Raw genomic sequence first — 26725 nt, 5'->3', positions numbered from 1 at the left:
AGACCACTTACACACTTTGAGAAATGATTTTGAAAGATTTGAAGATAGTATCAGGCAAGATATCTTTTGATATAACTACAAAGAAGCCCAGTCCCACAAGCGAATCAGGAAAAAACAAGCAAATGATAGCAGTGCAACAGAAACAGCATTGAATCCTAGAGACAAATTTCACGTATCTACTTACTACGCTATAATTGATACACTTGAAGCTCATATGAAGAGGAGAGGTGAAGTGTACAAAGAAGTATCAAGTAGATTTTCTCTTCTAAATGATATGGACTTATCTGACGAACAATATTCACAAGGTTCCCAAAAGCTAGTTGACTCCTACCCTGTTGACTTGAACATGAATCTCTGTGGAGAAGTACGGCAGTTCCACTGTTATATGTGCGCAAAGTTTAATGAAACAGGAAAAATTCAATTCAGTCACATTCATCTTCATGACACAATATTGAAAGATGGAATACAATGTGCATTTTCAAATGTAGAGATCGCACTATGTATTTTTCTAACATTGATGATGATTAACTGTTCCGCAGAACGCTCTCTTTCTCAGCTGAAAAGAATAAAAAACTCTCAGAGAACAACAATGTGTCAGGACAGACTTGATTCACTTTCCCTATTGTGTATGGAAGCGGACATGCTTCGTCGAGTCAGCTTCAATGAACTTATCCAGAATTTTGCAATCAGAATATCTAGAAATAAGCTATTTTAATTTCAGCATACATGTAAGTTTTGTCTCATTTCGAAAAATAAAATTTTATTTTACGATATTGTTTTTATTGTGAATTACATATGGAGGGGGCACCATAATCTTTTCAGTGCTTAGGGCCTCTAAAGGTCTTAATCCGGCCCTGGGTAGGGGTTTCTTGCTGGTTTGATTTAAAGATTTCAAGTTACAGAGTTGAAATCTTCAAGATTTGAGGATTTCAGTAACTCAGCTAGAGGTTATGGGTCTATTGCAGGAGTGAGTCGGTGAGGTTCTGTGGCCTGCAAAGTGCGGGAGGTCAGACTAGACTATCATGAAGGCCCTTCTGTCTTTAAAGTCTATAAGTGTAAGCAACAATGTCGTATAATCCTTGAGCCCAGAAATGGACTTGGTCTGATGATAATGATGATTGATGATAGAGTTCTTCCACTATTTCAAGCCATTCAGGGATGGCAAACTTCACAAAACTATAGTCCTTCAACTCTTCTTCATTCAGGACTTGGTAAGAAACGTGACCTTTTCTAGTGAAAAATAGAGACAGGTATAGATGGCCCTGGTTGGAATGGGGCCAGAGCCACTAGTGAAATTGCCAGATGGCATTAGATTGGCTGACAGGTTTGGACTTGAGTCTTGAAAGGCTAAAACCATTGCATCTGCTGTGCAGCTGTCTGAGCTTACTGTTCAATGGGGCTGTATGTACATTAGTTGAAGCAGGGCAACCGCTTCTGTTGATCCTACACCACAGCTTGCTGTGGTACTATAAGGCAAGCTTTCCTCCTTGGTCTCTCTTTGTTGACAGAGCTTTCGACATGCCATTTCTCTGGCACCACGTTATTACAGTGCAGACTTTCCTCCTCAAAACTAAACTCCAGATCTTCCCTTTTGGTGGATGTAACAAAGTGGTTCAACAAAAGACTGTTCTTCCCTTTCACGGGGTATACTAAAGATTCACAGTTTTAAAAACCTAAGTTCTAGAAAGGGAAGAACATCCATCCTTGCCTTCAGCCTCAACTTCATAGATCCCAAGGTCAAAAGGGGCCACTGAGGTAGTGTTGGGAGGCATCATGGACTTGTAACTAGATAAAAGGATTGGAAATAAAAATCCCTGGAATCTATTCCCAGGTCTGCCAATAACCTGCTGCTTTGACATTAGACAAATGAGTGGCATAGCTAGGAATGGAAATTTGGGTGGGCCCCAGCTTATGGTGGACAGGCAATGACCTGAGAGCTTGGCTGGGCCCTTCTTTGGCTCTGGCACCTTGCCCCATTTCCTGTCCCAGCTACCCAGTTTTTCCAGTACCTCTTGTGTAATGTGCTGTTTCCTACACTGAAGAAGCAGCAGCTCCTGTTCCCTTCTGTCCTGTAGCTGCAGTGGCCTGGCTCTGACCCTTGCAGCCCTGGGCTGCTTCCCTTCTCCCCACCACAATCTATGGGGGTTCTGAGGAGCCCATACAGGTCCCTCCAGAGGATTGTGTTCCCCCTAGCCCCTAGTTGTGCGCACCCTTCCTCCATGTTGCTGGTGTGGGGAGGGAGACAGGGACAGAACAGTTACTGACTAATCTGCAACAGCTGTGGGAAGTGGAGAAGACAGTCCCAGAAATGAAGATTCTCCCTCCCCTTCCCCAGCCCTGGAGCAATTTGCTGCTGTTGTTGCAGAGCAGGGTGGGGTGTTCACACATGCTCAGATTTTGGTGGGCCTGGAGCTAATGGGATGGGCTATGGCCAGCCTAACTCCACCTGTGACTACACCCTTGACACAAACCATTTCACTTCTCTGCTTCATTTTGCTCTAAGATGGGGGAAACAATACTAATATAGCTCACAGGGTGGCTTTCACAGTGAGTTTGGTGGTAAAGTGCTTTGAGATTTCCTTATAAAAAGTTGCTATAGAATTTCCAAATATAGAAGGAAATGAATTAGAAAGCGCCTTTTTTTATGCATGCTTCAGTGATGGGAATGGATCTCCTTAAAATGCCGTAGTTTGTCTGTCAAACATCTTAAATTTTGAAAACATGCTTCTTGTTGCATATGCATGTATATAATGCAAGTTGCATTGCATTTCTGTACTCAAAATATCCAATAACCTAACAGCTTCAAAAACTGGAAAATAACATGGATAAAAGTCCATTAAGAATTGAGATTGTGGCCTTATTTTCTGAATATATAGTAATAAGGCATATCTACTGTGCACAGATATTTTGTTATTCAGTTACTCTTGGAGATATTACAATTAGTATTTTATGGCTGACTTGTTCTCAATTTGTGGTCTTGCATTTTTTAGGTTTAGTAAAATACTGGTCTGGATTTTTTGGCAAGCTGTGATGTCATAGGATTTCCTGGTAGTGTTGTCTGGAAATGAATATTCTGTACTTGCTGAATGTGCTAACTCAAGAAGGAAAATAGGCTGAAGTGCAAACAGTGGGTATTGTGGTCACAGTAAAGATCTGAAAGATAAAGCTGATTTATATTTTCCAGAATACTGCATGTGGGTTTGCTGGAAATCTTTTCCTTGAACAGAGATGAGATGAAAATGCTGCATATGTTCTTCAAGTGCTTTTGGTTGAAAGGTTCATCATTTTTGTTTGTTTTTAGTCAACACTCAATTCACAAACGAAAGCTGGTGAGCAATACAGAAACGTACAAGTTTACTGCGTGCAGTGACTGGTCAGTTTCTCTACTGAGGGGACTGCGTTGCAAATTTTTTAATGGGTGAATCTGTAAAGTGATCAAGGTGGTCTAAGTTCAGGCATGGTGTTGGATTTTAGTTACAGCTTCTCATCTGTAAAGCAAGATGATAAACTGCTTATCATAAGTGTGAGCGTGATACCGAGTAGTTGAAATGTTACCTACCCATTATCATTTATTTTTTTCTTTTCAGTTGTGGAACCAATAAACTAGATTATTTTGGACTTTCTTTTCTACTTAATTTTCATTCTTCCATATCTCTTCCTAATCTCATCCCTGATCCAACAAACAATTTAAGTATGTGCTTAATTTTAAGTATGTGAGTCGTCCTATTGAAATCAATAGGGCTTCTCGCATGCTTAAAGTATGTGCTTAAGTACTTTGCTGGATCTGGGTCACAGTCACATTCTTCTTGTAATAGCCAAGCAAAGCTTGTTTCAAGGTTCCAGTAAATGGCATTTACTCAGTTTCAGTAGGGGGTACTTTAAAATAGTGCAGCTGAAAACAGTATGACCACGCCCAGAAATTATAACCTCTGTGTGAGGCATCTCCTCTCCCCAAACCTACAGTCTCTGTGTAGCTCTTGAACACATCTTCAGCACAGTAATACTAAGCACTGTCAGTGTAATAAAAAACTAGCTTCTTCTTTTACTTCACATATTAACATACTTTTCCCCTTTTTTATTAACCTTGATAAACTTTGCAAAAGGATAATTGCTTTCTCAAGATATATTTGCAATTTTGAAGGGAAATTTTCAGTTGTTTAAAAATAAGTTATGTGGCTTCAGTTTTTCTTTAAACCTTTTGTGAAAACCATTGCCTTTATGACAGTGATGTTATCTATTCAGCACCCTTACCCAGGCTTATTGACACTAGGTCTGCATTCATTTTCCCTTATCCACTTTGTGGAAAGAAACAACTGAAAACTACAGGGATCATAGTGTCTGTTGCCATAATGGTATGGACTATTAATTAACATGTTCTTGATTTTTTTTAAACTTAATGGCATTTAATCACCAATGACAAATTATGTACAATTAAGTGCTACTCTTCAGCTATTTATATGACAACTAAATCAAAGCGACCAGTACTTCCTTAATTTTAATTTTCTCCTTCCTTGAATTAATTTTGTTTTATGACTTATACCTCATAACCTGGTTAGCCCAATTTGAAACTTAGTGTGTGACAAAGACCCACAATAAGGGTCACACAAAAACTATTATCACAGGAAGATTAAAACAATGTCAGACACATTCCTCAATGGCTTGTGTACACCTTGCAATAATGTGCACTACAGGGATGTGAATTCTGAAGCATACCAATGTGTTGCACAGTAACTGACCCATTAAAAGTTTCATAGGGCACATTATGCACACTTTCCATAACCTCACTTAAGATTCTGCATTTTTATGCAAATAATTTACAACAGTAAAACTGGAAAAGCATCACATTGGTGTGGTACATGAATGAGTGACATCCCTTGAAATGAGAGACATTTCAGAGATGTAACTGTCCTATGTAACATAACAGGAATTTGTGCAAACATGTCAGATACATATTTTCGCAAGAAGGAATTTTATGGGATATATTTTTGTAAGACCTTTTTATTTAATAACAGAATGTAGCTAAAAGGAGAATATGCCCTGTCAGTGTGGGGAAACTGATAGTACTTGGGGTATAACTTTTCAAGAACTGCAAGTGTAAAAAAAAAAAAGAGAGAGAGAGAGAGGAAAAATAGTGCATTTTATTTGTGCACTAGTGGAATTCAGAGCTCCTAAAAGAGGTAAAGTCAAAAAGGGCTGGGTCCAGTAGTGTATGTTGAACACACACATTCCTGAAGGGGAAGAAATATTACAGAAAACATCACCTGAGCGTCTTTTTGTGGCACTCTCCTTCAGTTTCCCAGTTTCCTAATGATCCAATCCCCCCGACTCTTTTGGAAAATTATTACTGTTGGTAGGAAGGCGATCCCTTAGAATGATTAAATATGCTGAATAGCCCTCAAATTTCTGCCTGCTGCCTATCAGGTCAGTCTGTGTTTGGCCATGGGTAGTGCAGATTGATCTTATTAGCATGTATTATGTACATGCTCTTTACTTTAAAACAGTGTCTTGGACTTGAGCTACTACTAGTAGTAAAAAGAAAAGGAGGACTTGTGGCACCTTAGAGACTAACAGATTTATTTGAGCATAAGCTCCACTGAATGCATCCGATGAAGTGAGCTGTAGCTCACGAAAACTTATGCTCAAGTAAATTGGTTAGTCTCTAAGGTGCCACAAGTACTCCTTTTCTTTTTGCGGATACAGACTAACACGGCTGCTACTCTGAAACCTGTCACTACTTGTAGTGTTTATATATTGTGGGAAATTACATCTGCAAGAAACGACATCTCACTAGCTGACATTTAGATAAGATTACCAAGAAATAATGGTTCGGTGCGTAGCCTACTAAATCTATTTCATTTTAATCTCTAATTAAAATGTTGGGATTATTTTGTATTGTTTTTATTTGTGATACTGCAGGCGTAGCTTAGTTATATTTTGGGCCAAATTCTGTATATTGGTTGTGCCTGTGTACAATGCCAGTAAATCCATGAGAAAAGGGAAAGCACAGGATTGAAGTTTTCTGGCTCAAATATTGCTCTCCATGGTTCTGTTGTGGAGGATTACTGTGGTGTGGAACCTAGGGGTCGGATCATAGTCTGCTTATATTTGCATGTATACCTTTGATCCAGCAATGGAAGTTAGTGGGTAGACCTACATCGTTACATGAATTTCCCCTACTTATGGTAGTAATAATCAGTGGGGGACATGCAGTGGGAAATAACATCCATATTATAGAGCTTCAGGCATATTAATACTTCTACTACCAGCTCAACAAGCACTTTTCCATTGGCTTCTCAAACACCAGTGACTGGGGCAACTTCTGGCTCCTTTGGGGGAAGGCACAATAACAATTTTTTTTTTATGGTGTCACTGCAGGCTGATTGAGAGATCTAATCTGTGAGGGGCCGGAAGTTGTCCCATTCATTGGTGTTTGGGAATCCAATGGAAAATTGCTTGTTGAGCTGGTAGTAGAAGCATTGATATGCCAATACGGATGTTATTTCCCACTGCATATCCCTTTTTACCTAAGGCCTGGTTTACACAAAAAAGTTAGTTGACCCCACTACGTCACTCACCACACTCTTGAGCGATGTACTTAAGCATTCTAGGGAAGTGGATTAACTACAGCAAGAACCCCTCCAGTCACTATAGTGAGTGTCGGCACTGAAGCACTACAGCAGCACAGCTGCAGTACTTCAACTGTGCCACTGTAGTGGCTGAAGTGTATACATAGGTTGACCCACACAAGTCCCTTTCTGAAGCCAATATCTAACTTTAATAAACCGCTGGACAAAGCAAGTGTTGCTGATTTCTTTTACTGGAAGTTTGTACCGTCCGATGTAGATTTTTACTGGTTTAATATCTTGAGTAGCCAAAACAATCTGATATAATTGACATAAACGGTCAACTTTGCTCTTTAAAGATTTTGTGATGCCAGGAAGCTGAGGGGAAAACAATAGGAGTAAAATTCTGTTTTACTAAGTTTCTGTAGGGCCTTGCATTGGCTTATTGGATTTTTCCTGGGGCTGCCAGCCAGATCAGACAGACCACGCTCGAGCTAGAGCTGTGACAACTGGGAGTAGTGGGGCTGACAGCTATGTTTTTTTCATTATGTATATACCATTAAGGCAGCTCACTGGGATCTGATTTCTAATATAATTGAAGGGAAAGTTTCCCTGTATATTTCATGCAAATTAGTACAGAAGATAAGAGAAAAAGTTTGTTTTTTGTCTTTTATTTTGAGTGTTTTGTTTTAGTGGACAGACTGGGATTTATGTGATAAACTAGAACCCAGAGTAGAAAGCCATGGCCATCCTTGGGGAGACAGTGGAATCTTTTCAAACTGCTGTAGAGGTTCCCAGGGACATGAAAGGGAAGAAGAATATAGAGGAGGGGATAGTAATGGTGAGAACTGACCTACTACTTGCTGTAGAGGTAGCCTAAGAATGGTAGAACGAATTCTGCAAATTCACAGGGCTATATTCTGGGTTTTTTGAGTGCAAGTAGCACCTAGATCTATTTAGGTCAGGCTGGGGTCCTGATCTAGCAAAGAACTTAAGCATGCACAGTTAAGGACATTGAGCATATGAGTACCATTGACTTTGACGACAATTCAGCAAACATGTTTTAAATGGTTTGCCGGAACTGTTTTTGTCCTCGTTCTTGCTACATGTGGAACGCTTTAAAATAGTGGTTAAAAATGCAGCTTAACCTCTCACCTCAACCACAGATTAGTTTTGAACCCAGAAATCCAACAGTTGTGGCAGAAGACTAACAGTGATCAAAACTAATTGAAGAAAAAAATACATTGAAGGGTAAATTTTGTTGAAACAGTTTTTGAATATAGTTTGGTCCTGGCCAGACAAACTACTATGTCCAAAATCATGTTACAAGAAAACTAGGTTTGAATATTGCCACTATTTCAAACAGATCTCTCCACCTGTAGTAAGGATTGGGCATTCGAGTACACTCTCTTTTCTGATAATAAAATAAATTGTTAGGTGATGTCAACTGAGTGATTCCAACTTTTTATTATATATGAATCACACCTGAAAATATATGTATGCAGTGGCTTTCAAAGACTGTTTTTTTAAAATTTGGTCATGGAGAATACCATTTTGTGGCAATGTCATCGTGGCTGTAAAAAAAAGTTGCTCTCTTCGTTGGTTAATCTGCTTGACGCTCTGGATATAGGTACAATGGAGGAATTCAATGTGACCAAACTGTGTCAGGATTAGTCAGAACAGAGGGCAGTTTCTGGTAGAATGGTAGGCGCACGGACGCTAACTCTCTCTGAAGACAGAAGCAATTAGGTAAGAATGAGGAGGTGAAAGACCATCCAGGGCTCCTGTGGTTCAGATACATATTTTAGAAGGTAGGAAAACTGCCTAAAATCTAGTTAATTTTTCCAGCTATGGTTATGCTGATTGAGGATACCCTCCACATAATTTATAGCCAATAGGAAGCGAGAAGGCTAAAGAAACACTTTCAGTACTCTGGTGCTAAAATCAATCAGGAATAGGGTAGTGTGGTTTCTGGCTGTCTGAAAAAGTAAGTGACTAAAATATTTATGAAAAGATGCCCATCCTTTCCAAATGATTTACATAAACTCAGCAAATTTTTGGATAACTGGAGGACTTTGTCAGGGGGATTGGGGTGTTTTGTTTTTTGCCATAAATAGTGAAAAAATACTCTTTGTGAGCAAAAAACCTTAAAGAAAGCTATGCAACATAAAGTTAGATTTCCTATTCTCATGGCTAGCGTAATCAATAGACATAAGGGTTAAACAGAACACAGAGGAATACTGCTCCTGAGTTGGAAATATGCCAAGGAGGAGTCCTAGTAGTTCAAGAAGGAGCTGCAGTACATCTCATTTTGAGAGGCTGTAATAATTTCTAGGCATTAGCCTCTACATACTCTTGAAGAATGTACTGTATTTATTTACTTCTCTCATGTGAGATTATATATGTAAAAAAGGTCCTAGAAGAACCAATGCAGAGCCACAGAGAGCACAGCAATCCAGGATATAGTACTTTCACAGAGAAAACTAGCTTCACAAGGCATATAGGGATCTGAAGGTGAAGGCAGCAGGAGTTGCTGAGAAGGGAAATTGATGGGACGAACTCATGTGGATGATCATCTGGAATTATAAAACTTATTCTCTATGAGTGATCCTGAAATGTCTGAGAGATTGTTTAGCACAGGCAACTTGGTTTAAGCAATTTATTCATGTTCAGCCCTATAAAAGACTTAGTGACCATTATACAGGCTCCGACTAAATGACAGATCCAGTGGCACATGTTCCAGTCTCTCCATTATAAGTCACCAGATAAAAAGAAAATGTCCTTCCATAATTCTGACTGCTACATTCCAATACTGAACTACAGTATTGGAAAGTTTGTACAGGGATCAGGGACAACCAAACCAAGCCCTTCTGAGATATAGTCACACACCTGCTCAGTGTAGTTTACATGCTTCATCGAGAATGGAACCCTGTCGACCCAGCCACTGCACAGAACTGCTTAAAAATAATCAGGCTTCTGCTTAGCACTATATGAGGAAAAGGAATTGGATAGTCACCTACTTGCTGAATGGACCTTTCTTTATTAACGGACCAGACTTTTTAACATATTTTTAAATATAGATGTAGAAGAAAATCCTGTGGATGAAATTACTAATAAGATGTACAACAGATGAAAAGAACCAAAGGGCATATCTAGATAAAAGAGGTGGAGGTGGCCAAAGAGACCAAAGATGAGATGGAGGAAATTGAATAATTGTGTCAGAAGCTTTAGCAAGCCCTGACCACTGCCAACAAATAATGTTGGCTCCATGGAGTAGTGAATGCACTGCAAAAGTGCAGTGTACAGTTTATCATTGTTTCTGAAGCAAAAATGACATGAATTAACTGATTACGTTGGCAGAGGATTGTAGTAACTCATAGAAAATGCTTTTAATCACAGAGTAATTGGAAATGTTTTTTTGGCAGTGTATTGTTTTATGCTCCTATAGTAGCTTAGTAGTATTGACTTTCATTAAAAGGCAAACTTTATTAAAAGACAATTTCATTAGCCTAAATATTGTTTTATGTTGCTTAGAAGGCTAAAACACTGTTTTTAAAGATGCTCTTCACTTCATTATTGTTAAAATATAAAATGATGATACTGGAGGTGACAGGTGCCACAGTATTGTGATTAAAATGAAGTATCAACATTAAAACTATCAATAATAGCCAAGGTTTTGTTTATATAATAGTTTCTTCTTTGAATGCTTGCTCATGACGATTCCATTCAAGATATATGCACACCCAAGTGCACAGCTGTCAGAGATTTTTGCCTTAGCAGTATCCGTAGGGTCAGCTGTGGCGCCCCCTTGAGTGCCGCACTCATGCGTCGGTATATCAGGCACCGCCAGCCCTACACCCTCTCAGTTCCTTCTTACCGCCTGAGATGGTTAGTCAGAGAACGTTTGGTTGGAGAATGTTTTTCCCTTACCTTCTCTCTCCTGTCTTTGAACCTTGGAACAGTAAGTTTGTTTGTATGTAGTTGTTAAGTAGTGTAGTTAGAAGTTAGAGTCCTAGTGGGGACTTTGTCCCAGACAGGGCATGCCCCCGTCTCTGGATTTTATGTCCTGTTCTGATTGTAACAGGCCTATGCCTGTTAGTGACTCCCATAGCAGCTGCCTGAAGTACTTGGGAGAATCACATGTGAAGGACAAATGTCACATCTGTAAGAACTTTCGCCCCAGAATACAGAAGGAGTGCAATATTCGTTTGAGGACCCTTCTCATGGAGGCTGCTCTCTGCCTGGCCTCAGAGCCATCCCGGCCAGACTGTAGTCCCAATACTTCGGCCTCGGTGCATAGTGCACTCCCAGCATCGGGCTCTACCTAGCACTGCTTGCTGTCGCTGGTGCCCAAGAAGAAGTTGAAGAAGCACAACTCCCTGGCACAGAGCAAGAAGGGCCAAGGGGTATTGGGTAAAGGATCCAGTTCAGGCTGCTCACCCACTCTGGAGCTATGGGGGGTGCCTCCCCGATGGGATCCCTACCCCCCGGAGGGATCCACCACTGACTCTGTGGAGCAGTAGGGGACCCAGACTCATGGCAGGACCGACACCTTCCCCAGGCCCTCTTGGCGCCCAGAGGGCAAAGGCCTCTACCAGTGCTGCTGGCACCACGCGCGTCGCAGGAAACAGCAAGGGTTCCCTACGAGGGCAAGCTAGCCGTAAAGACCTCCCAGAGGGCAAGTGATGGCTGCCGATCTCCGGAACCAAGACAACACTCTCTGTCTCCATGCCCCAAATCTCCAGCTTCTCAGCCCAAGTCTCCCACAAGATGTTCCAGGTCGCCATCACCCTGATCGTGGTGTCTGTCCTCTCAACGTGGATCTCCCAGGGGCAGGGGTGAAAGTAAGTCGAGTGACTTACCGGTACCCTGGGGCCAGCTGTGGCCCCCAGACGGGGTGGGGCCTAGGGCAGAAGGGGCGGGGTTGAGGGGGTCAGAGCCAGCCCACCCTGTAATGTAAGTGCCCTCCCCACACACACACATATCTGAGTAGCAGCAGCAGCAGCCCGGGGCTCTGGGGGCTATTTAAAGGGCCTGGGGCTCCCCTCTTCTACCACCCTGGCCCTTTAAATAGCCTCCAGAGCCCTGGGGTAGCAGCAGGGCTCCAGCTGCCTCTGTCGCCCCGGTCCTTTAAATAGCTGCTGGAGCCCCACCACTTCCCCAGGTAGAAGCAGGGGAGCCGTGGGCCCTTTAAATAGCCCCCGGAGCCCTGGGGAAGCGGCAGGACTCCAGCAGCTATTTAAAGCACTGGGGCGGCAGAGGCAGCTGGAGCCCCGGCCCTTTAAATAGCCCACCGGAGTGCGCCCCCCCCCCAGGACTCTGGGGGCTGTTTAAAGGGCCTGGGGCTTCCCTGCTTCTACCACCCCAGCCCTTTAAATAGCCCCCGGAGCCCTGCAGCCACTACCCCAGGGCTCCAGCAGCGGGGCTCTGGAGATAATTTAAAGAGCCTGGGGCTCCAGCCACTGCTGGGAGCCCCAGGCCCTTTAAATTGCCCCCTGGGGAAGTAGGGCTGCCCCAGTACGGTGCACTGGCTCTTGCCGGAACACTGTACTGGGGCGTACCGGCTTACTTTCACCTCTGTCCAGGGAAGACATTGGTCACCGTATCTGCAGCATCAGTTACCCTCCCACCAGCCATCTCCTCAAATCCCCATCTCCTAGACCATGGGAACGGTCTCCAACACGGTACCGGACTCCCTGTCTCCGGCACCGATCCACCTACTCAAGACACCGGTCACCTGTGGCAACCATTAGCCATCAGACACAGGCTTTGACGGCCCAACCATAGTCACCGGATAGGGATTCCTCTGGCATGGAAAGGGAGTTCAGCCCCTCACCGAGGCAGCACTGGAGCGACTGGGCCCCTGAGGCTGCCTCGACCTCCACAATGTCATCTTGGCAGCAGGGCCAGTGGCCGGCACAGTGACCCTACTGGAGTGCATTGGACATGCCCGTGATGTTGATGCCCTCTTCCCACCATTCTTTGGCTGCCACCTCAGAGTAACAACCGGCAGCACTGGGCTCGGTACGCAAAGCTTCTTTGAACATCGGGGTAGAGGAGCAAGTGCCCGCCCCAAAGTCCCCTTTTCCCACAGGGGATTATTCCCTTGGTGATCCAGTCGTCATTCTTGTCCCTGGATGAGGCGGTGGTGAGGCCCTCTCATGCCAGCAGGCCAGATGACTTTAAAGAACACCAGGCCCTGCTTCAGAAATTGGCCACCAACTTGGACCTGGAGGTAAAGGAGATGGCTGAACAGGCAAACACCCTGTTTAATGTACTCTCGGCATCTACCCCTACCCATGTCGTGCTACTGATACACGATAAGGTCTTAAAAATAGCGAAAGCCCTCTGGCAAATCATCCCTCCCATCTCCAAGAGGGCCGAGGAAAAAGTATTTTTTTCCTGCCTAGGATTTTGAATTCATGTACACCTATCCACCTCTGCATTGGCTGGTTGTCTCTGCAGCCAACAAGAAAGAGAGACGGGCAAAACCAGTTCGACCCCCAAAAATAAGGAGGTCAAGAAGCTGGCCCTTTTTGGAAGAAATATTTATTCAATGGTCAGCCTTCCGTTCCGGATGGCTAACCACCAGGCTCTTTTGGGCAGAGGCATCTTTAACTTATAGGTCTCCCTCCGTAAGTTCAAGGAGTCCCTGCCACAGGACTCAGCCCAGGAATTTGGGGCCCTGGTGCTCCATCCAAATGGCGTGGGATGCAGCTGATTCAGCAGCTAGGGTGGCCATATCAGCAGTGGTCATGAGGCACAGTTCCTGGCTTCAGACTGTTGTCCTGTCCCAGGAAGTGCAGTCCTCAATCCAGGACCTCCTGTTTGATGAGAATGGACTCTTTACAGAACAGACAGATGCGAGGCTGCGTGGACTGAAGGACACTCAGGCCACCCTTTACTTGCTGGATCTGCATACACTGCAGTCAGCGAGGAAGCAGTTCCTTCCACCCCCTCTGCCAAGCCCTTCGCAGCCTCAGCAGAGTTCTGCAAGGAGAAGGGATAGAGATGTGAGTTTTAGTCGTCACCACCCTTCCTCCTCTCGCTCACCCACGCAACCCGGCCAGGCAAAGCATCATGGGGACCAGAAGAGCTCATTATGAGGGTGCACTCGAGAGCGACACCCCAGTCAACTCCCCGGATTCTTTCTTTCTTTCCTCAACCGTCTTTGTCCCTACCGTTCAGCCTGGTCGTAAGTGAGCTTGGACTGTTGGGTGCGAGAAATTGTATCTCTGGGCTACACCTTGCAATTCTCGGCCACGCCCCCTTCTACCCTCCCTTTCCCATCCCACTTCAGGGACCCTTCTCACGATCAACTTCTCGTTTAAGAGGTTGAGAACCTCCTGCAGCTGGGGGCAGTGGAGGAAGTCCCTCGGGAAGTGAGAGGAAAAGGTTTCTACTCCCATTATTTCCTAATCCTGAAAGCAAAAGGGGGCCCAAGACCCATCCTGGACCTGTGATACCTCAGAAGATCTCTCAAGAAGTTGAAGTTTGCATGGTCTCCCTAGTCTCCATCATCCCCTCCCTGGATCCGGAAGACTGGTACTCCATCCTTGACTTGAAGGATGCCTATTTCCATATCTCCATCTTCCAAGGAGAGATGATTCCTCTGTTTTATAGTGGGCAGGTGCCATTTCCAGTTCATGGCATTGCCCTTTGGTCTCTCGTCAGCCCCAAGGATGTTCACAAAATGTATGGCGCCAGTGGCTGCTTACCTGAGGCAAGGGGTCCAGGTCTACCCATATCTCGATGATTGGCTCATGAAGGGCAGATCTCCAGAACAGGTGCAAAGGATCCTCGATCTGTTACATTCCACCTGCCACGACCTGGGCCTGTTGATAAACTAAAAAAAAATAACCTTATGGCTGGTGCAACAGATAGAGTTCATAGGGGCGTGTCTCAACTCCACACGAGCCAGAGCCTTCCTTCCAGAGGCACATTTCCAGGCCATGTTGGGCCTGATCTCCCATGTGAAAGACCACTCACTCACCACTGCTCGCATGTGCCTGTGGTTGTTAGGCAAAATGGCAGCATGTATGTACGTGTTCCATCAAGCCCGGCTCCATGTCTGGCCACTGCAAGCATGGTTGGCGTCCATCTACATCTGCAGTAGGTATGATCTAGACGGGGTAGTCAGGGTTCTGGATCACATCCAGGCACCCTGGATTGATAGTTGAGCTCCATATCAGTATTGGAGGGAGTTCCTTCGCAGCGCCGTCCCTGTCACTGACCCTGGTTTCCGATGCCTCGGATCTGGGCTGTGGAGCCCACGTGGGTGAACTCAGCGTGCAAGGCCACTGGTTGTGGGACGATCTGTCCCTTCACATAAACTTCAGGGACCTCAAAGCGGTTCGTCTGGAGTGACAGGCTTTCCTGCCCCACCTGGAGAGCAAGGTGGTGCAGATCCTGATGGACAATACTGCTATGATGTGTTACATCAACAGGCAGAGTGGAGCCAGGTTGTCGGCCCTTTGCCAAGAAGCTCTCCGCCTTTGGGACTTCTGTGTGCAGCATGCCATCCATCTGGTAGCCATGCATCTGCCCGGGGCCAGGAACATGTTAGCGGATTGCCTCAGCAGGACTGTCTCGTCTCATCACGAGTGGTCACTCCATCTGGAGGCAGTCAGTGTGATCTTCTAGAGGTGGGGAACTCCCCAGGTGGACTCATTGCATCCCATCAGAACAGGAAGTGCCAAGTGTTCTGCTCATTCTGGAGGATGGACAGGGGCTCCCTGTCAGATGTCCTTTTGCTCCCGTAGTCGGGGGCTCTGATGTATGCCTTCCCACAGGTGCCCTTGATCCAGAGTTCTCATGAAGATCAAACAGGACAGGGTGAAGGTGATCCTGATAGCCCCTGCATGGCCTCAACAGCACTGGTTTGGCACGCTGATGGACCTTTCGGTGGCTGCCCCACTGCAGCTGCCTCACAGGCTGGATCTGCTGTCCCAGAACCACGGCAGTCTTCTGCACCCGAACCTGGCAGCGTTGCACCTGATGGCATGGCTACTGCATGGCTAAATGCTTGCCCCATGTCCAACAGGTCTTGTTGGGTGGCAGAAAGCCCTCCACCAGAGCAACCTGCCTGGCCAAATGGAAAAGGTTTACATGCTGGACCTCAGGCCAAGGTATCTGGGCTGAACAGGTCTCACTCGCTGCAAGCAATCCTGGACTATCTTCTGCACCTCAAGCTCCAGGGATTATCCCTGTCATCAATTAAGGTCCACTTGGCTGCTATTTCAGCCTTCCACCCTCCACTCCAGGGCAGATCGGTCTTCGCTCACGACATGATGGTTTGGTTTTTGAAAGGTCTGGAGTGGCTCTGTTCCCATGTCCGGAACCCTGTCCCTCCTTGAAACCTGAATCTTTTGCTGTCATGGCTCATGGGTCCTCCCTTCAAGCCTCTGGCTTCCTGCTCCCTTCTCCTTCTCTCCTGGAAGGTTTCTTTCCCGGTCGCAGTAACATCTGTCCTCAGGGTGTCTGAGATCAGGGCGCTTACTTTGGAGCCACCCTATATGGTGTTCTACAAAGACAAGGTCCAGCTGTGGCTGCACCCAGCGTTCCTACCCAGGATAGTTTCACAGTTTCATGCCAGCCAGGACATATACTTACCTGTCATCTTTCCGAAGCCTAGTAAATCGGAAGAGGATCGGAAAAGGTGCACTCTCTGGATGTCAGGAGGGCGCTTGCCTTCTACATCAACGGGACCAAGCCATTTCACAAGTCAACTCAGTTGTTCACTGTGGTGGCAGACAGGATGAAAGGCCACCCAGTGTCTGCCTTGAGGCTTTTGTCCTGGATCACGTCCTGCATCCGTTACTGCTATGATCTGGTGAAAGTGCCTCCACCAGCAACAATAACTGCCCACTCAACTAGGGAACAGTTGGTCTTCCTGGACCAGCGGCCTTCCTGGACCAGCTGCCAATTCAAGATATCTGCAGGGCTGCTACCTGGTCATCTAATCTACACATTTACGTTTCATTACGCACTTACCCAGCAGGCCCGAGACGATGCTGGCTTCAGTAAAGCAGTGTTGCAAGCCACACTACCGTGAACTCTGAGCTCACCTCCAGAGATACTGCTTTTGAGTCATCTGGAATGGAACCGACATGAGCAAGCACTCGAAAAAGAAAAAACAGTTCTTCGAGTGATTGCTCATGTATAGGTGTGCGCGCTCTCCACATGCACCGGTGCCGGAAGTTTTTCCCCTAGCAATACCTGTAGAGGGGAGTGCCCCAGTGACCCCTGGAGTGGCGCCTCCATGGTGTGGTATAAGGGGAGCTGCACACTCCCCCCACTCTCAGTTCCTTCTTGCCGCTGGTGAAGGTGCGTTGGAACTACTCTGCTTCAGCTTTGCTGTAGCTCGTCCCCAGAACTCTTCGTTTGTTCAGTGTTGGTACCTGTAATTAGTTAGCTGTTTAGTTAGTTCAGTTTGTCAGAGAACCCAGGCTGGGGCATGCCCCGTGCCCTGGGTTTTAAGTTGTGCGGCACTTGTAGGTGATCTGTGCCAAGGAGTGACCTGCATGCAGACTGTCTGCGCTGTTTGGGAGAAACCCATATCGGTGATTGTTGCAAAATGTGCAAGTCCGTTTACGCCTCAGACCAAGAAAGAAGGGGACATCAGGCTCCGGGCCATTCTCATGGAGTCAGAGCTGACCCCAACTCTGGCGTGCTGCTCCGAGCCAGCACCGTGGTGTCAGTGTACAGCGACCTTCCAGTGCCATCGACCAGTTGGCACTGCTCCCTGTTCACAGGGCACACCAAGAAGGCCAGAAAGATGCCTTCCTCGCAGCGACACCGAGGGAAACCCAGGACAGAGGCAAGACCCATGTTGGGCAGTCCTCGATCCCCACTGGCCTCTAGGCCTCCGACTCATGTAGAGCGGAGTAGCCCGGCCCCTTTGGAGCAGACCTCCCCAGATGTCCGGATGTCATCTGCACCGGAGGTCATGCAGGCGGTCCAGGAAGTTATGTCCATGCCGGTACCAGGAGCACCGCAGATGTTGGCCCCACGCTCCAGGGGCAAGCGCCACTGGGATCTCCACTGTCACCCCCAGCTCGGTACCAATCTTGATCCAAGGAACATTCCTGATGCCGTTTGCTGCCCAGCGACGGTTCAGAGCAAAGTCCATGTGGATCGCCCTTGACTCCCACCAGACTGTCTGGTTGGGTTCCGTCAGACCAAGACACTCGGCACCGCTCCACCTCAAGGAGTGAATACCAATGGGACCAGGGCAGGTGTCGCCAAAGGTCCTTGTCTCGGAGGGGTTTCGCAGCCAGTCACGGCACAGACTTCGATGCCGTTCCCACTCGGAATCCTGCTCCAAGACTCCGCCAAGGCATTGCCTCCGCAGCCCCGGGCGTCCATCGCCAGCGTCTCACTGTCTCGGGTCTGCCCATCGGAGCCAATCGCAGAGCAGCTGTTACCGATGGTACCAATCCTCCCCGTCGGGATCGTGGTCGGCGTTGCTCCCGGCGCTGCTGCTCCTCCCGGTCTGCGGACGGCGGCAGGTTGTATGTCAGCCTGGTCTCCATTCGTAGTCATCCATCGATGTGTCAGGCCAAACAGCAGGCCCCACCGATGCCGTAGCAGGCGCAGTGACACCAGGCGCCGTGGCTGGCCCAGTGATATCAGTGGGCACCATGGCCCATGATGCAGCCCCCAATGGGGGCTTGCTCGGTAGCTGGAGCCTCGGAAGCACCATCGGCCTTCCTCTCCAGACCTCCAAGGAAGGAGTCAGTGGGACGTACATCCTCAGCACCATGCCCAGAGACCGACCAGGTGGTGGACCCTCCGGTGCCGGCGGACACCCAGAGTACCGCACTGGCCTCCTCACCCTCCCCGGATGAGGTGATTACAGCCCCGCCCCACTCCGTCCTGCAGGAGGACTTTAGGGCCCACCAAGAACTCTTAAAAAGGGTGAGGAGATGGAAGAGCCCTCCGACTCCCTGTTTAATGTGCTCTCCTCTTCGGCACCGGGCAGGGTAGCCTTGCCTCTCCATGAAGGGGTGGCAAAAATTTCAAATGCTCTGTGGCAAACACCGGCCTCGTTGGCCCCCATCTCTAAGAGGGCAGAACGCAAGTACTTTGTGCCTACCAAGGAACACGTGTACTTGGGCGCTGGGTGGGTGTATAACTCCCTGGTGGTAGAGTCGGTCAACCACAGGGAACAGCAGGGCCGGCCAGCCAGCCCCTACCCCAAAAAATAAAGATTCACGGAGGCTGGACTCTTTTGGAAGAAAAATGTATTCGTCCTCAAGCTTCCTGTTACGAGTGGCAAACCACCAGGCTCTCCTGAGCTGGTATGAGTTCAATCTGTGCAGCTCCCTGCCCAAGTTCGAGGACTCCCTCCAAGAGCACGATAGGAGGGAGTTCAAAGTGCTGGCGGAGGAAGGTACAGCAGCTGCCAGGGCAACCCTGCAGGCAGCTTCGGATGCGGCAGACACAGCCGTGTGGTCCATGCCTCCGCGGTGTCCATGAGAAGGGCTTCATGGCTCCTGCTCTCTGGGCTGTCCAGTGAGGCGCAGACCTCTGTGCAGGATCTCCCATTTGACAGCAAAGCTCTCTTTGCAGTACAAACGGATACAAGACTGCATGGCATGAAAGACTCCCGCACGACTCTCCAGATTCTGGGTGTCTATGTTCCAGCTCCGGCTAAATCTAAGCTCAAACAACAGCAGACTCCCGCTCAGGCCACCCACCTGAAATACGAGGCTGCCCATAAGAAGTTACGGGACTATAAGAGGCGCCCTCAGAGACAGTCTCAGCCTGCCCCCCTGACCTGGGTCCTCCAAGGGCAAGCAGGTGGGGAAAAGGCGTTTTTGACAGGACGCTCGGGGGAGCCCTGCCAGTTCTCATCAGGGATCACCGTCAATAAAGCTTCCCTTCTCCAACCGGTTGTGTGCTTTCCTCCCGGAGTGGTCACAGCTGACCTTGGACCGATGGGTCCTCAACACCATCTCCTGGGGCTACACCCTCCAGTTTACTTCCTCCCCGCCCAACCATCCCTCACCCCCGTCCCTCCTGGGGGACCCCTCGCACAAAGCTCTGCTCAAGCAGGAGGTGGGGCGGCTCTTGGGCCTAGGAGCAGTGGAAGGGGTGCCCGAGGAGTTCAAAGGCAAGGGGTACTACTCCCGCTATTTCCTTAGCCTGAAGGCCAAAGGGGGACAAAGGCCCATCCTGGACCTGCGAGGTCTGAACCAGTACATGGTGAAGCTCAAGTTCCACATGGTCTCCCTGGCCTCCATCATCCCCTTCCTGGATCCCAGGGACTGGTATGCTTCCCTCGATCTGCAGGACGCGTCCTTCCACATTCATATATTGGAGGGACACAGACACTTCCTCCATTTTGTGGTGGGGCAGAATCACTACCAATTTACAGTCCTCCCGTTTGGCCTGTCCACTGCCCCCAGGGTATTTACAAAATGTATGTCAGTGGTAGCGGCCTCTCACAGGCGTCGGGGGGGTCCAGATCTTTCCCTATCTGGACGATTGGCTGGTCAAGGGCAGCTCGCGGTCGCAGGTGAGGGATCACGTGACACTCCTCTGGTCCACGTGCACCATAAACAACACCAAAGCCACATTATTCGTGGTTCAACACATAGAGTTTATCGGGGTGCTCCTGGATACCTCGTCGGCCAGAGACTCCCTTCTACCGGACAGCTTCAAGACTCTGAAGGGGCTCATCAACACGGTCACAAGATTCCTGGTGACAACAGCCAGAGCATGCCTCCAGCTCTTGGGTCACATATCGGTGTGCACATACGTGGTCCATCACGCCAGACTCAGGATGAGGCCCCTCCAGCTCTGGTTGGCCTCTGAGTTCTCCTAGGCCAGGGACAGGATGGACAAAGTCCTTACCGTACCCGACTTGGTGATCGCCTCCCTACGGTGGTGGTCTGCCCCAAGCAACATGCTCCAAGGGGTCCCGTTCAGGGACAGGGCCCTGTCAATGGAACTGGTGTCCGATGCGTTGGACCTGGGTTGGGGGACCCATGTGGGGAACGTTCAGACCTAAGCCCTGTGGTTGGCTCAGGATCTGACCCGATATATAAACGTCAAGGAACTCAGGGTGGTACGGCTGGTGTGCGTGGCCTTCCGCTCGCACCTGGAGGGCAGGATGATCAGGGTCCTCATGGACAACACGGCCTCAATGTTCTATATCAACAGGCAAGGCGGGGCCCGCTCCTCTGCCCTCTGCTGCGAAGCCCTCAGGCTGTGGGATTTCTGTATAGCCCACAACATCTGCCTGAAGGCCTTCCATCTACCAGGGGCCTGGAACACACAGGCAGATCGCTTGAGCAGGGACTTGTCCTCTCAACGTGAGTGGTCTCTCCACGCGGAAGTGGTTCACAGGCTTTTCCACCTGGGGAGTCCCCCACACTCGGACCTGTTCGTGACTCGGCAGAACCAGCGCTGTCCCCGGTTCTGCTCTGGGGGGGACTGGGAAGGGGCGCTATCTCCAATGCCTTCCTCCTGTCCTGCTCAGGCCAGTTTCTCTATGCCTTCCCCCCCGTTCCCACTGATTAGTAAGGTCCTGGAAAAGATAGAGACAGACAAGGCCTGGGTCATCCTGATTGCCCTGGCGTGACCCAGGCAACATTGGTATGGGACCCTCATGGGCCTGGCAGTTGCTGCGCCGTGGCCGTTGCCGTTCCGCCTGGACCTGCTCTCCCAGGACCAGGGCCGCCTTCTCCACCCCAACCTAGTGGCTCTCCACCTCACGGCATGGCTGCTCAATGGCTAGGCAGGGAGGAGAAAACATGCTCAGAAGGGGTTCAAAACATCCTCCTAGAAAGCAGACACCCCTCCACGTGCCGCGCCTACTTGGCAAAGTGGTCCCAGTTCTCTAGATGGGCAGGTGAACGGGGTGTTTCCCCGGTGGCCGCCCCGATCCACCTTATCCTTGACTACCTTCTCCACCTGAGAGTCCAGGGCCTGGCACCCTCATCAGTCAAGGTGCACCTGGCTGCCATATCGGCCTTCCATCCACCGGTGCAGAGCCACACAGTATTCTCCCATGCTATGACTTTTTCCATCTTTTTCCGTATGCTAGGCCCCCGGTCCAGCAGTGGGACCTGAGCCTGGTGTTGGCCTGTCTCATGGGGCCCCCCTTCGAGCTGCTAGCCACGTGCTCCTGGTCCCACCTCTGGTGGAAGGTGGCCTTCCTGGTTGTGATCACGTCAGCCAGGCAGGTCTCAGAACTCAGGGACCTGACCTTCAAGCCTCCATACATGGTTTTTCATAAGGACAAGGTCCAGCTCCACCCACACCCTGCGTTCCTCCCGAAGGTGGTTTCTGCCTATCACATGAGTCAGGACATTTTTCTGCTGGTCCTCTGCCCCAAGCCCCACGCGTCCAGTGAGGAGTGCCATCTCCATACACTCAATGTGCAGCGGGCTCTGGCTTTCTACCTCGAACGGACCAGGCCATTCAGAAAATCCTCGCAACTGTTCATCGCCTCAGTTGAGTGCATGAGGGGTCGGTCTATCTCCACTTAGCAGCTTTCCAACCAGATCACTTTATGCATCTGTTCCTGTTATGAGCTGGCGGGTATCACCCCGCCACCAATTGTGAAGGCACACTCGACTTGAGCGCAGGCCTCGTCGGCTGCCTTCTTGGCCCGCGTCCCCATCCAGGACATTTGTAGGGCCGACACGTGGTCTTCAGTTCACACGTTCACCTCGCACTATGCGATCGTCTCCTAAACCAGGGATGACGCCAGGTTTGGCCAGCTTGTCCTCCGTCCTGAGAACTTGTGAACTCCTACCCACCTCCAACAGATATAGCTTGGAATCCCCTATTGTGGAATACACATGAGAAATCACTCAAAGAAGAAAAGAGAGTCCACATCCCACCCTCCTTCCCACCTGTTGGAGTTGTCTGGCAAGAAGGAACTGAGGGTGGAGGGAGCACGCAGCTCCCCTTATACCGTGCCATGGAGGCACCACTCTAGGGGTCGCTGGGGTGCTCCCCCGTACGGGTACTGCTAGGGGAAAAACTTCCGGCACCGGTGCACGTGGCGAGCACACACACCTATTGTGGAATACACATGAGCAACACATCTCAAAGAACACCAGTTACAGAAAAGGTAACTTTTACCTACCTTTCGTAACTGTTCTTTGAGATATGTTGCTCATGTCCATTCCATTACCCTCCTTCCTGCCCCTCTGTCGGAGTTGCCAGCAAGAAGGAACTGAGAGGGTGTAGGGCCAGCAGCGCCTAACATACCGACGCATGAGTGCGACACTCAAGAGGGCACCACAGCTGACCCTACGGATACCACTAAGGCAAAAATCTCCAACGATTATACACATGGACGTACACACACCTAGAATGGAATTGACATGAGCAACACATCTCCAAGAACAACAGTTACAAAAGGTAGGTAATCATTTTTTCTTTGTTTCAATCCTTGACTTTCTCTTCAAAGGTTACAAAACAGCAGGAAAATTTCTTTGTGGCATGTGTCATATTTCTTGATCTAGCTGCACGTCTGACCCCTTCATGGCCTCCTTGAAGGTGCCCTATTAGGTGTCAGGCCTCTAGTCATCGCTGCCCTCAGGGCAGAGTCCTGTGAGTCTCTTCTCTAGACCTGGGCTGCAGACCCTTATAAATCACTCATCTCAGCAGAATCTGAGTTTCAATCAGCACTTGCAGTCCTGTTTTCTCAGGGGCAATGACAGGGTTAAGCAGTGACCAACCAGCTTTCATAAAGCAAAGAACTAATTATTCAGAACAAAGGTGTTACAGAAAAAACACCTTAAAAGCAATAAACTGCTTATACAACTGCCTAGTTTATCAGGTGTCACCCATCTTCCACATGGAGACTCTGGTTCCAAAGTACTTCAGGTCCTCCCCAGAACCTGTCCCTCTTCATCACAGTCTTACCTCTGTTCTTGGATTGATGATGAGCAACTTAGCTCACCTTTCCTGATCACTCTTGCTTCAGTCTGTTTGGTAACACCCATTGTTTCATGTTCTCTGTGTATATAAAATCTCCCCACTATATTTTCCACTGTATGCATCCGATGAAGTGAGCTGTAGCTCATGAAAGCTTATGCTCTAATAAATTTGTTAGTCTCTAAGGTGCCACAAGTACTCCTTTTCTTTTTTCTCCCTGTGTCAGGGTGAGAAACTTTATACAGTTTACAATTCAGTTTGCCAGGCTTTTTGAACCAGGTCAAAGCAATATATGCTATCTCCCCAGAGGGCTAAGCATGTCCAGAGATGTTACTTGCAGTAGGGATTCACATTAATTGCCCACCTGATTTTAGTTCCTGCAGGAAACCCTTTAGTTCCCCACTTGAGCCAGGAATACAGTCACTAGGCGGCCCATAAAGCTACATGTAACATTTTTTAAGTAGATACATTAGTTTTGAATATTCCATTTTTCATTGCCTCTAAGTGTTGTTGTTTTTCTTTAATAGATTTATCCTTTTATAGGCCTGTAATTATATCAAAAAGTATCAATACAAACTTTAATATACCAGGCTTTTCCCTCCATGCTTCAATATGCTGTGCCTCTCCAACCATCACCTTGAATAAGCATCTGGTTCACTACATTTCAAAACAGAGTCCTACTTTACTATAATTTTTTGGATTAATCAAGCTAGATTTTATTTTTAACTCATTTATTCTTGAATCACAAAAGCATTAAGCATATATATTGTTGCCCTTTATTTTTTTTAACTTTATAACTTTAAACCAAAAAACTTTGTTTTAAAAGGATTTTTCTAAATAAAATTTCTCCTTGTCTCAGACTTTTAAAGCTAAGATTCAGCCAGTTATTTTAGTTATACAGCAAATTTATAATAAATCCATTAAAATAAGGGAGTAAAATCTTTCAGAGTTATAATTTGAGCCCTGCCCTCCTCTTCAGGCAGTGCAGTTACGTGCTGCCCCCTATTCAAGCTGGATTGGAAGATGCTAGTGTGGCCCTAAATCCCTAATCCTGCAAACACTTACTTACATGAACTGAAAAGGATTACTCACCTTTTGTAAGGATGTTCAGTTCGGGCCCTAAGAGGTTTGTCTTAGAATCTGACCAGTAATATATATTTTCTTTAAAGGGCACTGTGAGATTAAAAAAACAAGTAATTAAAATTCATATCTCTGTTATAAAAAAATCTTAAATTACTAAAATTGAAAGAATTTTCAAATCTGTTTCTTTTCATGTTTACATTCTGCAGTTCTATTATCTTGGAAAATTAAAATAAAGTAATACATTTCAGTTGTTTTTAGTCTCTTTTGAGTTCATATGACTTTCAGATTCTCACAAACTAGCACAATGTTGGTGTGTTTGATTTGAAAAAATGGCATTAGAAAGATTAAAGTTTTTAAAAAAGCTATTTTCATTAGTTTTTTTATTATTTAATTATGAAAATATGTCTGTTGGTCTTGAGTTTTGCACAAGTTTTTTTTTGTTTTTTGTTTTAAACCAAAACTGGTCAATTTGGCTTTACAGTTTCCCTTTAAATCCTATGTAATTCTTTGCATGGACTGTGTATGTAATAGTGATTACATTTTACTTTTGATACACTAAGGCCTTGCTCCTGCAAATACATAAGCACATGAATGACTTTGCCTCATGTAGTAGTCCCATTGACTTGAGGGCTTCTCACATGCGTAAGTGTTTGTGTAACCTTTGGGTAGGCTAGTGTTTATTTTACTGCCCTTCCCCAGTGCCTAAAAAAACCTAACTTCATAGAAAAGCATGTGGAGACGCAGAATTCAGTCATTAAGGATTTTCAGCAAGGATTCCACAGGGTCAACCACCCCACAATCAAGTCCAAAAAGAACAAAAGGAATTAACTTAATTCTTAAATACCAACTTTATAAAATCTTATCATAATATTTTTATTAACAACTTTAATTTCTACAACATAACATACCTATTTTATAATCCACATAATCTTTATAGTAATACATAAAAATAAAGAAAAGAAATTAAATCTAAACAGGTCAGTCCCCACAGAAACACGGTGAGAGGAAATTCTGAATTCTCAAACGCTTAGGTTGAGTTCATCTGAGTCTCAGTTACAGTTTTTGATCACCAAAATCTATACAGTCTGCTGAATGGAAGCACTGCATCCACATCTTCCCTCCACTTGCTTGTAGAAATCTTCAGATGGAATCCATGCAGACTCTTCCTTCTCCTCTAGTGAAATCACTCAGTTAGCTAATTAACCAACCACTCAATTTAAGTATACAGGGGGGAAAAAAACTCTGTTACAAGAAAAGTACAAACTGAGAATAGCAAAATATAAGTGACTCTTTCCCTGTCATCACATTTAAATAAGAGAAAAGTTGGTGAATCATACTAGTTGAGACAATTTAACTAAAACAGTTTGGCTAAAATCAAACATTCCAAGTATACAATTAAAATTAAAAAATTAGTTTTTCCTTCCCGTTTCCCCTTTCTATAATTAGCACGGCCAGGAGGGTTAACAATATCACTAACCTGCTGCAAAATGCTTCAGAGTTAGGGAGAAACAGCCTGCTGTCTACTGCTGTGACTCAGCTTCTCCCAACCCACAGAGGGCACAAGGCCTTTCGCAAAGCAGCTGCCCTGGCTATTTGCCCTCATGGATAAGTCTGCAAGGTTTCATGGAAGTCACGGATTCTGTGACTTCCATGACTTCTGCAGTGGCCTGTGCACCTGGCTCCTGGGCAGCTTGGGCAGCCCCGGCACCCGTCGTACCAGCCACTGCTGGGGCAGTCTTGGGCCATCGTGTGCCCACCTCCCAGAAGACTTTGGGTGTGGGAGGGGACAGGGGATTCAGGCATGGGACAGGGTGATGCGAGCTGTGGGCAGCGCTTACCTGGGGGGCTCCCCAGAAGTAGCAGCATCCCCCGGACTCAGCTGCTAGGTCCAGGAATGGCCAGGCAGTCCTGTGTGCTGCCTCTGCCTGCAGGCACCACCCCCGCAGCTTCCATTGGCCGCGGTTCACTGTGTGGGTTGGGAGTAGCTAAGCGAGGGGGATGTTGCCACTTCTGGAGAGCCTCCCAGGTAAGCACTGCACAGAGCCCACCTCAACCCATGCCATGCCCCTGCCCCCTCCCATACCCAAACTCTGCTGCTGCTGGTGGGGGTGGGTGGGTGCGGAGCCAGATAGGGAGCCTGCCAGCTCCGCCAACCACCACCCACCCCACCCACCAGC

The 26725-nt window shown here is 47.3% G+C and overlaps 1 protein-coding gene across 6 annotated transcripts in view; it reads left to right on the top strand.

The window, feature by feature from the left end:
- The window catches only part of AHI1 (Abelson helper integration site 1), a 188530-nt gene that overhangs the window by 106232 nt on the left and 55573 nt on the right, over window positions 1-26725 (top strand). The gene's annotated exons all lie outside the window — the stretch shown is intronic.

Source organism: Lepidochelys kempii, chromosome 3 (genome assembly GCF_965140285.1).
Source record: "Lepidochelys kempii isolate rLepKem1 chromosome 3, rLepKem1.hap1, whole genome shotgun sequence".
Classification (NCBI taxonomy): Eukaryota; Metazoa; Chordata; order Testudines; family Cheloniidae; genus Lepidochelys; species Lepidochelys kempii.
Note: the sequence above shows the minus strand (reverse complement) of the source record. Positions and strands in the feature narration are given on the sequence as shown.